The sequence below is a fragment of the Bactrocera dorsalis genome, chromosome 4 (genome assembly GCF_023373825.1).
Source record: "Bactrocera dorsalis isolate Fly_Bdor chromosome 4, ASM2337382v1, whole genome shotgun sequence".
Classification (NCBI taxonomy): domain Eukaryota; kingdom Metazoa; phylum Arthropoda; class Insecta; order Diptera; family Tephritidae; genus Bactrocera; species Bactrocera dorsalis.
The window spans coordinates 53,266,463-53,279,665 of record NC_064306.1 but is presented as its reverse complement, the minus strand read 5'-3'; the positions used below and the strand labels follow the sequence as shown (position 1 = coordinate 53,279,665).

At 39.1% G+C, this 13,203-nt stretch overlaps 1 long non-coding RNA gene across 1 annotated transcript in view; it reads left to right on the top strand.

Moving 5' to 3' along the window:
• The window catches only part of LOC125778317 (uncharacterized), a 62,110-nt gene extending 52,777 nt beyond the window's left edge, over positions 1-9,333 (top strand). Inside the window, exon 3 of the long non-coding RNA XR_007422628.1 lies at positions 9,183-9,333. This is a non-coding gene — a long non-coding RNA (uncharacterized LOC125778317). The remainder of the gene's footprint in view (positions 1-9,182) is intronic.
• Positions 9,334-13,203: the final 3,870 nt, after the last annotated feature.

The window sequence follows — 13,203 nt, the reverse complement described above, 5'->3', positions numbered from 1 at the left end:
TACTCATACCCAAACCATTAACCAAAGTGTGTTGAGAGCTACTACTATCTTTCTGATGCCCACACGATTTTCAAAAACCTGTTACCTTAACACTTTCGTTGCAAGCTAACCCACGACGGTCGGGTCACCTGAATTTTACTCGGCTAGAACATGTCAGAGCAGTATTATCATCCAAAAACAATAATTTTTTCATGGTTAGCATTATGTGGACAATATTATGACATTGTACGAGGTATGACAATTAAGTAATGAGACTGATTCCATAAAAACCGTATCTTTGAAAATTATTCTACAACTCTACCATCCCCTTCAAGATAGTCCTCTTGGGCAGCTATACAGCGTTTCCAGCGCGTTTTACATGCTTCGTAACATTTCTGGAACGCTTCGACTGGGATGTCCGCGAGTATCCCTTGACCACCGATTTTGTTTTAGGAAACAAAAAAAGTCACAGGGTGACATGTCGGGTGAATAAGGCGGCTGTTGCAACACGGCGATCCCTTTAGAGGCCAAATACTGGGACCCACTGAGGGCGGTGTGGCACCGCGCGTTGTCGTGATGAAGGATCCAGTTACGAGCGATGTCTGGGCGCACCCTGTTGACTCGTTTTCGGAATCTTTCGAGTACTTGGCAATAGTAGACTTGATGCACAGTTTTCTCCGGTGGAACAAATTCTTTGTGGACGATTCCACGGCTATCAAAAAAGGCAAAAATCATCGTTTTCACCTTCGACTTGCTCATGCGAGCTTTTTTCGGGCGGGGGGCGCGCGGAGATAACCATTGTGAGCTGTGAAACACCTGGGCACGACTAAGAGCACTATCACCATACACTCTTACAATTTTAGCGTACGTTTCCGAAGCTGTTTCGCCCAATCTGGCGAAATTTTATCGCGACGCGTTGCTCTTGATTTCGTTTTTCCATTTTCATGACGAGCACTACAAACACACGTCTATTCAATTTGACGCGGCGAACTCAACAAGCTAGAGCGATGGTACATTTATCAATGGAGAGGGGAGGGATGCCGGAAAAAGAGAAATGAAATTTCAAGGTCACAGGTTTATCACAAGCGAGGCAATAAAATCAGTCTCTTTACTTAATTGTCAAACCTAGCATTCGCCTTGCTAGTTTTCAAAAAATTATATAGTACCGATATCAGACATTAACAGTGGGAATACGTGCAAATATATGTACACGATCTAGTTTTTGAGATATCTATCTGAAATTTCGCACACATTCTTTTCTCCACACGAATCTGCTCATTTATCGGACCACTAAAGGTGTCAAAGAAACTGGCCGATCTAAATGAAGTTCTTGTACTTATCTTCACGAAATTTGGCATGAATTATTGTCCAAAGCAGGACTCCAATCTGCAAACATATTTTACGATTGGATAGGTATAGCATATTTTCTTCTTCTTCATTGGCGTAATCGTTCTTCCTTTTCGCTGTTTGGCCCCAATTTCTGAATCCAAGTGCATCCAGGTTCTTCTCCACCTGGTCTTTCTAACAGAGTGGAGGTCTTCTTCATCTACCGCTACCCCCGGCAGGTACTGCGTAGCATACTCTCAGATCTGGAATGTTTTCATCCATTCGGATGGCATAACCTAGGCAAGGTTGTCGCTGACAGTATATTTTTGCTTCACTTCCTTAACCAGTCTAGGGAAAGCTGAACTAACGACGCGGTTGTTGAGGCCAATGATATCACTATTATCGGCTCAAGCCAGTAGCTGTACACTCTTATAGAAGATTGTACCTTCTCGATTCAGCTCTGCAACTCGAATTATTTTCGCCAGCACTAGATTGAAAAAGTCGCATGATAGGGAGTCGTCTTGTCTGAAATCTCGTTTGGCATCGAACAGCTCGGAGAGGTCCTAGCCGGTATAGCTACTCGAAATCAAGATAAATATCTTTAATACTATAATAAAAGTAACTGGGAAAAGTATTAAAGCTTCAGAAGAAGCTAACGTTTTTTCTTATATTTTCACTAAGTTGCCTGAAAGAGGCTACTAAATACAACTCTGAATCAATGAATCCCAAATTTAGTTCCTCGCGTAGTTTTAACGTCTCGGCAATACGAGTACTTTGTTTAAACCGTTTCTCTGGAGTCACTTTAGTTATTTAAGATTATAGCTTTACAGCTGCCGTTGGCAGACTGCTGTCCAGCTAACTTTTTGCACTTAGATTAAACGTAAACAAAGCACTGTGCCGACGCCACCGACAAGGAATTGTGAAATTAATTTGTGAAAATTAGCATTAACCGGTCCGGCGGCTGGACGGTTGTAAATACGCGATTACTTTGAGGCCAGCAATGGGGACAAAAGAAAACTGCATGGCTGACCAGACAACAGCTAGAAAAAAATAATATTATATAGATAGTATATATATATATGTATATATTTATATCATTTGTGATATTTCCGCTTATGCTGCATATATTAATACGCTCACATACTTGCTGACTTATGTCTAAAGAAAGGGAAAGGACCAAAGTGCAGTGGAAGCGCTAAAGATAATAAATTATACGCTAAATGTTAGAGAAAAAGTACATTATTGCTTTATTTATAATAATAGTGTTTTTTAATAAAAAGTAAAAAAATAATAATTTTGTTCGCAAATTTATGATCGACACACGGCTACAGCGTGAACGCTTACAATACGAAAGCATTGTGTGTGAAAAACACACGCTAGGCTGCCAGCTGTTGTCACGTCAATCGTAAATTCCTTACACATGCGCACATAATAAAAGTTCAAGATTTATGTACTGCCATTTGCATATGAGTATAATATAGGCGAATGATAAAAATAGCTAAAGAGTGGGCCAGCAGCCAGCGGCCATCGGCCAATACTCACTTATAGCTGAAATAATCAGCGCAAAAAATTTCACTTCTTTTCGTTATAACTAAACGCATACATACCTATACCTAACGGTGGTTTTTTACCATGCGAACGACAAACGGTCAACGCTGTTTGCCAAAGACCATCATCACGACGCGGTCATTAGATATTCAAATTAAAAATTCTCAACGTGTCCTTTCAATTTCTAAAAATATGTCATTTTCCAATATTTATGAATAGAGCAAATCGCTAGTAGCGTGCGCATGCGCGCACACAATTTCCATACGAACGCAACACGCATCATAAAACAGCTGTAAGATGCGACGCAGAGCACTTTACATTCCCAAACACCGCAAATGCTACCATATACATACATGTGTAACCGCGCATGCGCACAGACGCATTACTGGTTAGCTTCACCAGCATAGCTGCTGAATAGTCTAAGACGTCTGCAAGCGCATGTGCTTAAGCGCAGACACGCTCGTCATCATCATCACCACCACCACCACCACCGGTGGTTGTTGGTACAGCGATAAAGTATTTGCTTGGAAAGGCAAACGCGCGCGCGGTTTCGGACTCAGCAATGCGGCAGCTCGCCAGCCAGCAAGCTGATACGGGTATGTGTATCTCGTTACTTTCACCGCGCCATGACGTGAATCTCAGTGCGTCGCCTGGACGACGCACCGCTGCGCCACTGGTTCGTAGAATTTGTGGGATTTCGGGAGGTGGTAGCATCACAATGTCGCATTCGTTTTCCTTGGCCTCTACGCGTATGCCATAATTTACGAGCTCATTTAAGCGACGCTAACACGACATATTCGCCAAATAGACGCGCGAAACTCGTTTGCTCAAGCCAAATAAACAGACCAATTGGCATTATGATATACGCACTCCATATCCATATTTTGTTGCTTATGTACATTTGCTGATTCTGAACATCAAAATGTTTGAATTGGGTGTTAAATGTCGCTTGCAAGTCCGGCAAGCAACTGAGCGAATGATAAACAAAACACTAAAGCGTCTTTCTAGATTTCTTCGCGATGTAGTATGTTATAGTCTTGCAACTTTTAGACAGCGAGTTCCCACAGTGCCTGTTGGGTTGTGAGCAGAAGTTCTTTTTTTATTAGAAAGAAAGTTTGGTATAGAATCGCCTTCGGAATGATAACTGTAGAGTGTTGGTTTTTGTATTCACTGGACTGCCGCGGACTTCAGGAAATCAAATGAAAATGAAAAGTCACTGCTTGAAATATTGAAATTTAATCCGATCTGTCCTTCTTCTTCTTCTTTATTGAAGTAGACATCGTTTTCGCGGTTATAGCCGATTTTAGAATAGCGCGCCAGTCTTTGGAGATTCCAAGTGTAGCCAGGTCCTTCTCTACCTGGTGTTTTCAATAACTCGAACAGATTATCGTTTCATCGAATGCGATACTCGCTGTTGCCAATGCATAAAGCACCATAAATCTTCCGCAGAACCTTTCTCTCGAAAACTCCTAAGGTCGACTCATCAGATGTTGTCGTCGTCCATGCCTCGGCACGATATAGCAGGACGGGAATAATGAGTGACTTATAGAGTTTGGTTTTTGTTCGTCGAGAGAGGACTTTACTTCTCAATTGCCTACTCAGTCCAAAGTAGCCCTCTTGGCAAGAATTATTGGCTTATTCGCGTTGGATTTCGAGGCTGACATTGTGGCTGTTCCAAGATAGACGAAATTATCTACGACCTCGAAGTTATGACTATCAACAGTGACGTAGAAGCCAAGTCACTTTGTGCGACGACTGTTTGTTTGATGGCAGGAGATATTCCATTTTGCCCTCCTTCACTACCACACTTCTACTCCCATCCTTATCCGGTGTAACTACGCGGATATGGAAGCCAATGATATCAATATCATCGGCATTCGCCAGCAGCTGTACATTCTTATAGAGGATGGTACCTTCTCGATTCAGCTCTGCAGCTCGAATTATTCTCTCCAGCAGTTGATTGAAGAGATCACACGATAGGGCGTCGCCTTGTCTGAACCCACGTTTGGTATCGAAAGGCTCGGAGTAATCCTTCCCGATCCTGACGGAGCTTTTGGTATTACTCGACGTCAGTTTACAGAACCATATTAGTTTTGCGGCATAAAGGCAGCTTCTTTTCGTGCTATTAAAAGCAGCTTTAAAATCGACAAAGAGTTGGTGTGTATCGATCGTCTTTTCCTGTGCCTTTTCCAAGATTCGGCGCATGTTGAATATCTGGTCAGTTGTTGATTTTCCAGGCTTAAAGCCACCCTGATAAAGTCCAATCAGGTTGTTGACGGTGGGCTTTAATCTTTCACACAATACGCACACTTAAGCTCCAATCCGTCCTTGGTATATAATAAAATCTCCGATTTAACTCCTGGGTACACATTTTCCTTAGAGGCTATGGTTCTAAGTTGAGGAATCATAAAGAAAGAACTCAATTGCGATCGTTCAGTTCGTATGACAGTTACGCGCAAAAATTTCAAACTTAATGGAGAATGCTTATTTTAATTCGAGATAACATTCTTTGGCATTTATTTTTTGAAGATTATCTCTTTCAACTCTTGGCCGCGGCTACATCTCAGATGGTCTATCCGTTGAGTCCAATTTTCGATGATTCGTTCGAGCATTTCGACTAAGAACTGACGAATGACACGCGTGATTTTTTGCTCCAAGGTCTGAATCGAAACTTGATTGTCCGCATAAACTTTAGACTTTACATATCCCAAAAAGAAAAAAGTCTAACGGTGTGATACCATCCAGCATTGGTGGCTAATTGACCGGCTCAAAAAGTCAAATTATCTGCTCGTCGAAGTGTTCTCTCAATAAATCCATTGAATAATGCGATGTGTGGGAAGTGGCGCCGTCTTGTTGAAACCAAATGTCGGCGACATCATGAACTTAAATTTCAGTCAGTTTTGATGGCGCGACAACAATCGCTATTGACGGTTACGTTCTCACCGGCATCATTTTCGAAGAAATATGGAACGATGATTTTACAGACCTACAAGTCACACTAAACCCTTGTTTTTTCTTGATGAAATGCAGCTCTTGAATTTCTTCAGATTGCTCTTCGTTTCAGATGTGGCAATTTTGTTTGTTACATGTCTATTGAGGCAGAACTGAGCCACAACGCTGAACAAAATTTAGCTCGAAAAAATCGAATTTTATTGGAACTTTTCAAGAGCCTATAGAGCGAAACGAAGGTCGAGTGGTTTCAGTTCTTGCACAAGCTGTAAAGTCGTTCCATACGTCACTCCGAGAGATACATGAAAGAGAAAGGTGTCAAAGTGTGCTTTATTCAAAACCGATTTAGCATTTCAAAGACTTCATAATTGATTATACCTATATAGAGTGATTATAAGCCTAATTTTCGAAATGCATAAATACATACTTAGTTCCACACATACATTGATTTATACATACATATTATACATACTTACATATATCACTTTCTCGTGGAGTGAAATTGAAGCTGTGATATTTCTTCGTAATTTTGCCATAAAAAACGAAAAGTGCAAATAGTGATTATAATATATAGAGAGCCTCACCCGCATGCGTCAGTCAGTTAGGTTGTTTGTGTAAGTTCCGGGTTATAAAAAAATTTTACACACTGCAGCCATGCCAACGGCATTATTTGCATTCCACGATTCTTCCGACAAACAAATACACTAAGTTTTGGCTTTGGCTTTTTTCAAATATTTGACATTGAAATTAAAATAATTCATTGTAAATGCATTGCAAGCACTCACACATACAGATACATAAAATTATTCATATACACTTATATTCGCTGTATATGTGTGTTTATATAGTTGTGCGCATATGCGTCTTTGCTCCCCACATTTCTATTTTCTAATGAAATATTTGGGTCACTCTCATAATTTATAAGTTTATTTTTCATTACATTGACACTCCATCAGCGACATCGGTTGCAACTTGGCTTGCCGTCGTTTGTCATACCTGCCGCCGCGCGGTGACAAGTACAGAAGCGCAGCAGCTTCATAAGGCAAACAAAAAAGCTTACACTTGTATAAATGTGTGAGTGTGGCAACACGAGACATTAGTGGCACAAGCGCGGTATCGTGGTATCATTACATTCGGTTGTGTTTAAGTGTGTACAACCTTCAGCAAATAGTGTGGCATCATCGCTGCCGGCAACATCATCATCATCACCAACGGCACCGGCGGCGGCGGTGGCATCAATGTCGGCACAGGTGCAGCTAATGTGGAAGTGCAGGTAAATAGGTATTTAGATTTTCTACTTCCACTCTTGTGGCGCGTTGTCTGTTCCATATATACTGGGCCACCTTGGCTGCCGACTCAGCATGAAACCTAAAAAGCAATAAGGAAATGTCGCAAGAACTTACCGTTGTCATAGCAAAGAGTAAATACCACTGGCGCTTACCACCTACAAATTCACTCGCGTTCTGAATTTTTGATGAGAAAAGGAATGGTTTATTGATTTGATATGGAATTTGTGAAGTGAAACTTTACTTCAAGTGCAGTGAGCATGAAGAGGATGGATCTTTGATCAGAAATGCCACCAAAAATATTTATTTTACTTGGATAAACCTGTGGCATAGATGACGCAATGTTCTGAGCTGAAGCTCCAAGGGTTCGAAGATTACATTTTTTTACCCAGAGAATGAAAAATACGAGGCACCAACCCAAGTTGATGGATTTAATTTTGCCTTATAAGACTTCGAAAATGTACCCGTAGAAAGTACAGCAAAAGTTCTCAAACCAATCGAATGCCGATGAATACCCGGTAGAACCAGTCGAAAATGATGACCTGAAGTTGATAGAAAGAAAACGTTAACTCTTGCGCACAATGCAGTTATAACTGTGAAGTGGTTATTAACAACAGTAAAGTGGTTATCTCGAAAGATATTAGACTTTACTCAGTTAGTCTAGAAGAAAACTCACATAAATAAATGCATAATTACTTCAGTGCGTATATGAATGCAGATCCCTTGTTCAATAGGTTTTCAAAGTAATGCCAAGGATAATAGAAAATCAAGAGATCTCTCTTCTTCGTTGGAAAAAAATCAGGAAAAATAAGGAAATACTCCGCACGAAAAAACTATTTCAGCTGAAAGTGTTCATCAATCCTCAAATATAGCTTTGGACTTAATCGAATCCATCCGCAAGTTATAAAAATACAGGGGGAAGCAGAGCAAGAGAAATATCTCCACTTTGTTGGAAAGACCAGATAGAGATGAACCTGGCTACACTTGTAATCTCCAATTGGCACCGCGGTAACAAATCGCTCCGTTCACATATATTTCCGGTACAAACCATGTATACAAAAACGGTTAATTAATTTTTGATCGAAACAATTACAAAAGTAACTGGTTGCAAAGTAACTAGTTTCGAAAGTAACTAGGTTTAAAGTAACTAGTTCCAAAAATAACTGGGCCGAAAGTAACTAGTCCTAAAGTATGTAAGTAGTCTAAGCGTATCCTTTACTCCATCCAAAGATGACAGTATGCAAAAAATTTTTAATCGCACTAGTTTTAAAAGTATCTGGTAGCAAAGTAATTAGTTCAAAAAAAACTAGTTTCAAGGAGAACTAGTTGAAAAGTGACTGGTCCGAAAGTAATTAGTTCCAAAGTAACTGGCCCGAAAGTAACTATTTGAAAAATAACTAGTTTGTAAGTTGATATCTAAAGAAAATATATAATATAAAATAATATAATAAAAAAACTAAAATACAAATGTTAATGAAAGCAAATTTTACGTGCATCAATACAATTTCTTGATGAAAATATTTGTCGATTAATCGCTGTTTTTTCTCAAGACGCTCAAGGCTAGTCCGGAGAATGCCTTCCGTAACGCCTTCAATGCTTGGAAAACGCGCTGGCAGCGCTGCATCGACGCAGAAGAAAGCTTTTGGGAAAGCTTTTAAAGAACTCTAACGATTGATTCAATAAGTTCTTTTAAATCGTGTCAGTGCTATTACTTTCCGGACAAACCATTTAGACTACTATCCAATGCAACGCTACAATCTCCGTCAAAATTGTTCAGATCGGACCTTTGTTCGATGTACCTAGCTATCGTCCAAACTGGTGCATTTGTTATTTGTTCCATAATGTTTAAAATAAAAAAAATAAAAAGATAAATGCTTCAACACCCAACGATGAGTTTATCCCCTTGAAAAGTTGACGCATAGCGTTCCACTCCATTTTCACATCAAAAACATTTGTACAATTAGCCCTTATGGCTGGCTGATTAATTACAAAAGAAAATTATTGTATTTCTTTTTGCTTTACTCAGCAGATTTTTTAATTAAGTTCCACAAATTAATATAACTTTCTTGATACATCTCCTTTCTGTAATTTCAGGGAATGGATTAAACAACGTTGTTGTAATCCTTTTGTTATGCCAACCAACTCCCACTGCCATTACACTAATTAAAGACATTTTTTCCATAATCCAACAAGCAACAACAAAGTGTCTGCGAGTGAGAAACAAAGAAGCAAAGAAAAAGTGAGAGAAAGAGTCTGAGTGAGTACGGATTTAAAATATTAGTACATTAAAAGAATTTATTCACTAAGAATTTGATGCAAGGAGAAAAGCGAACATAATTTTTTTTCCTACAAAACAAATTAAAAGCGGAATTAAATGCAGAGAAAATGGGTTAAGGCGATGAAGAAACCGGCCGGCAGCTTCGCTTTTCTTTGGCCAAACTCAATATGGTAGTACAAATACAAACAAACATCATATACTTGTATATATGTAGTTAATGTAGATAAATATCTTAAGTGTGTATTGCTGGCATTAATGTAGTGCAATGAGAAAATGTTGCCAACACACACATGCACACACTCACATAGACAGGCGGAAAAAGAAATGTACACAAGCTTAACAACAACTGGCGAGCAAGTAGCCAACTTCCCATATTTGGCAGAAGAGACGAATGAAAGGCCAAAGAAATGATTTGTAGGACTCATGCAACAAAGTACAACAATAACAAAAACAAAATACTACAAATATGTCAGAAATGCAGCGAGGCATTCAACAATGCTGCATGTGTAATAAATACATATGTACATACTTCAAATATAAATATATACATATGTATATAATATGAGTGTGTGTGTTTGCATTTGTACTTGCTTACACAAAATCAAATATTTACAGCAACAACAAAGGCAACAATAGCAAACACTCTCTGCTTTAAAGTACACACACATCAGTTCGAATATTCCTACAGGGTGTGTTCCAAAGTGAGGGTAGTAATGGTTCTATGCAAAAAAAATGTTAAAGAAAAAATTTAAAAAATAATTTATTTAAAGTGTATTGTCCCGTAGTTTTCCGGAGTTTTTAATTTCACTGGCTCTCCATAGTTTTGGTTTACAGTATTTCTCTAGAAACTATTACATATAGTTCCGGTTCCTTACAGAGCTTCCATACAAGAACTGGATTTTGATCACTCAGTTTGTATGAGAATATCTTCTCCTTTATTGGCATAGACATCGCTTACGCGGTTATAGCCGAGTTTACAACTGGACAAAGGGCCAATGAGTCCTCCGCAAAACCTTTCTCTTGAAAACTCGCAACGCTGAATCACCAGATGTTCTCATCCAGGCTGCTTTCTTCTTTTCATTGGGGGTGTTTTTTACGTGCCGGGTCGTAAACTCAACGCACAACTCCGGGAAGAGATGTTTCGCCTTCTCACCTTAGTTCGACCCTAAAACAGATGTTTTTGACTACCCAGAGGATACTTAGTCTAAGACTAGAAGTCGTTAGCTACTTTAACCATTTGTAAAAGAATCGTTTCTGGCCACTCCCAAGTGAATGACGCTCAGAGAAGTTCCCTCAACTGCGTGAATTTCTACACATGGCTTCATCCTCCAGTGTATATACCATAGAAATCTAATCTAAACAAGACAATAAGAGATTTTAACATTTGTCTTATACGATAATCAATTCCAAAAGTCGAAAAATAATGTTGTCAAAAATCTAAGCATCGCATCAAATTGAACGACTTGAAATCAATTCACTTCGGCTTTACCTTAAAAAATCAACATATCGTCCGATTTTTATAAATCATAGCCCTATACCATATCATAACAGAGCTAAGTACTTAAATATCACCTTATTCACTACTCCGCGAAGCTTCGCTGGAAAGAACATGTAAAAAAAGGAGTGAGCTCTATCTGAAATTTGCTAAACCTTACCACTTAGTTGGCAGGAGATCCATTCTATAAATCCAAAACAAGCCGTTACTATATATGTAATCAAGTTCTAAAGCCAGTTTGGGCCTATGGAGCCCAACTATGGACAAGTCAAAGCTGTATTGCCAGAATTCAGCGCTCTCAATGTAAGGTATTAAAGACTTTAGTTAATCATCCTTTGCACGTCAGATCGGCTGACTTATACCGTGATCTAGGCGTGAATTCATTGGTAAATGAAATATACAAAGTTGCAAAGTCTCATGAATTGAGGCTTAGACAGCATGTTAATGAGGAGGCCTCCAGGTTCATTGAAACTGCTGAGCGAAAATCCGTTTGAAACGCAAGAATCTTTCCGATCCAGCAAGGGAACAAGGAGCAATTGTTCGTTGTGTTATATTATTGTGTACTAAGTACAATTGTTAATAAAAAAAGCTTTCGTTACAAGAACTGGAGCGAACAGTTTGTATGGCTATTATGTCCAATAATAATCTGATTTAGTGATTCCAACAAATAAGCAGTGTCTTGTGAAAAAACGAAATTATAAAAAACTAATTTGCGTTACGTTTCCTTCTGGGTGTTGCAAAAAACTCATATTAAACGAGTGAAGTGTGAGAACTACGGTTTCATTTGCTCGTTGACTTGCCTAAGGAACTTCTCTTAAAACCCGTTACGACAAATTGCTTTCTTGCCACCTAACCCATTTACAGAAATACAATGAAGTTAGCTGTGATCCCTAAAAGTTTCTCCTACTTATTCTCAACAGTTCTGCCATTTATGAGCTGAAGATCGACCCATAAACCGATGAGTTCTGAACAAAAGGAGCATAATTACTTATTGATAGCAATGAGGGGGCATCTCTTTACAGTTTCGATTTACTTAAGTACGTTAGATTAGGTTAGAATGTAGGGTTGATCCTGTCGAGGAGAACGTGCCCAGACGATTTCACTTCGCCTCCTACATACAGATGTGGAGGAATGTACGAACCTTTTGGACAGTATCCACAGAAGATCCACAGATGCGGGGTGATTGACTTCTCTAAGAGCAAGCAATTCAGACCTCATATACTTCACTCCTGGTCAGAGGTATCTGGCAGCCGCACAAATTCTAGCATTTGCAGAACTCATGGGAGGTTCACAGGTCCATCGGAAGAGAAAGGTAAAGTACCTCGCTTCCAACCTGATCAAATCTAATTAGCACAAACCTTACTTCAAAGAAAGGAATGCGATTCGTGCTACAGTTTATATCGAGAAAGTACTCATTATCTTGAAATACACCTTGTACGAGTGCATACATATCAATATATGAGAGCATTATTGCCTGTATGTATGAAACTACTCAATTGCAACATACTCGTATTTACTTACCCCTTGCGTCTTCCTCGTGAGTTGCTGTCAAAAAAATTGCAGCCACTTTTCTTCTCCTACACACACTTCCGCGCCTTCGTCTGTTGCTTTCTTCGTGCTGTTCATTCATCTGAGTTTCTTTCATTTGTTGGCGCAGTCTTATACTATATTATATGTGTGTTGTACAGAGATACCCACAAGTATATTTCTGTTGCATCGCGTGCTGTTATTTAATCAATTTAACACAAATTCATTCGCATTCATCAGCAGTTTTTCAGTTCTTCCCACCACTTCATATCTTGTTTTTGCGCTCATTCTAGTTTTTTTCTTACTTTTTATTGTTGTTGTGTTGGTGTTTTTTTTGTTGTCTTTTTCGCACAGCCCTTTCGCATTATTCATATGCAATAATTATGATTTCAACGCTGACCAAGTGCAGTTGCAACTTGCCGCGGCAATCAATGCAACATAAGTATGCGGCAAGTATCGTTAAATGTGAAACAAGTCACTTTTTGTTTTTGTCTTATTTTTAATGTTTGTTTCTTCTTCTTGTTTTTGTGAAAGAATTCGAGAAATATGTCGTTGACATTTGCGCCTGCAACTGGTGAAAGGGTGAAAGGCAACCCAATTCGCACATTATTATTTTTTTTAGGTTGAGATTCTTGTAGTCAGCTGGAGCTGGTATTTCTGGCTGTTCCAGTAATTATTTCACTTTCTTCACAATTAATAAAGGGCGCTGCGGGACTTTTGATTTTTGGCATTTCTTGCGATTACTTTTCGTTGACAGTTATGCATATGCATATGTTTAATAATATTAGTTGCATATGAGAGCTACTAATGAATTT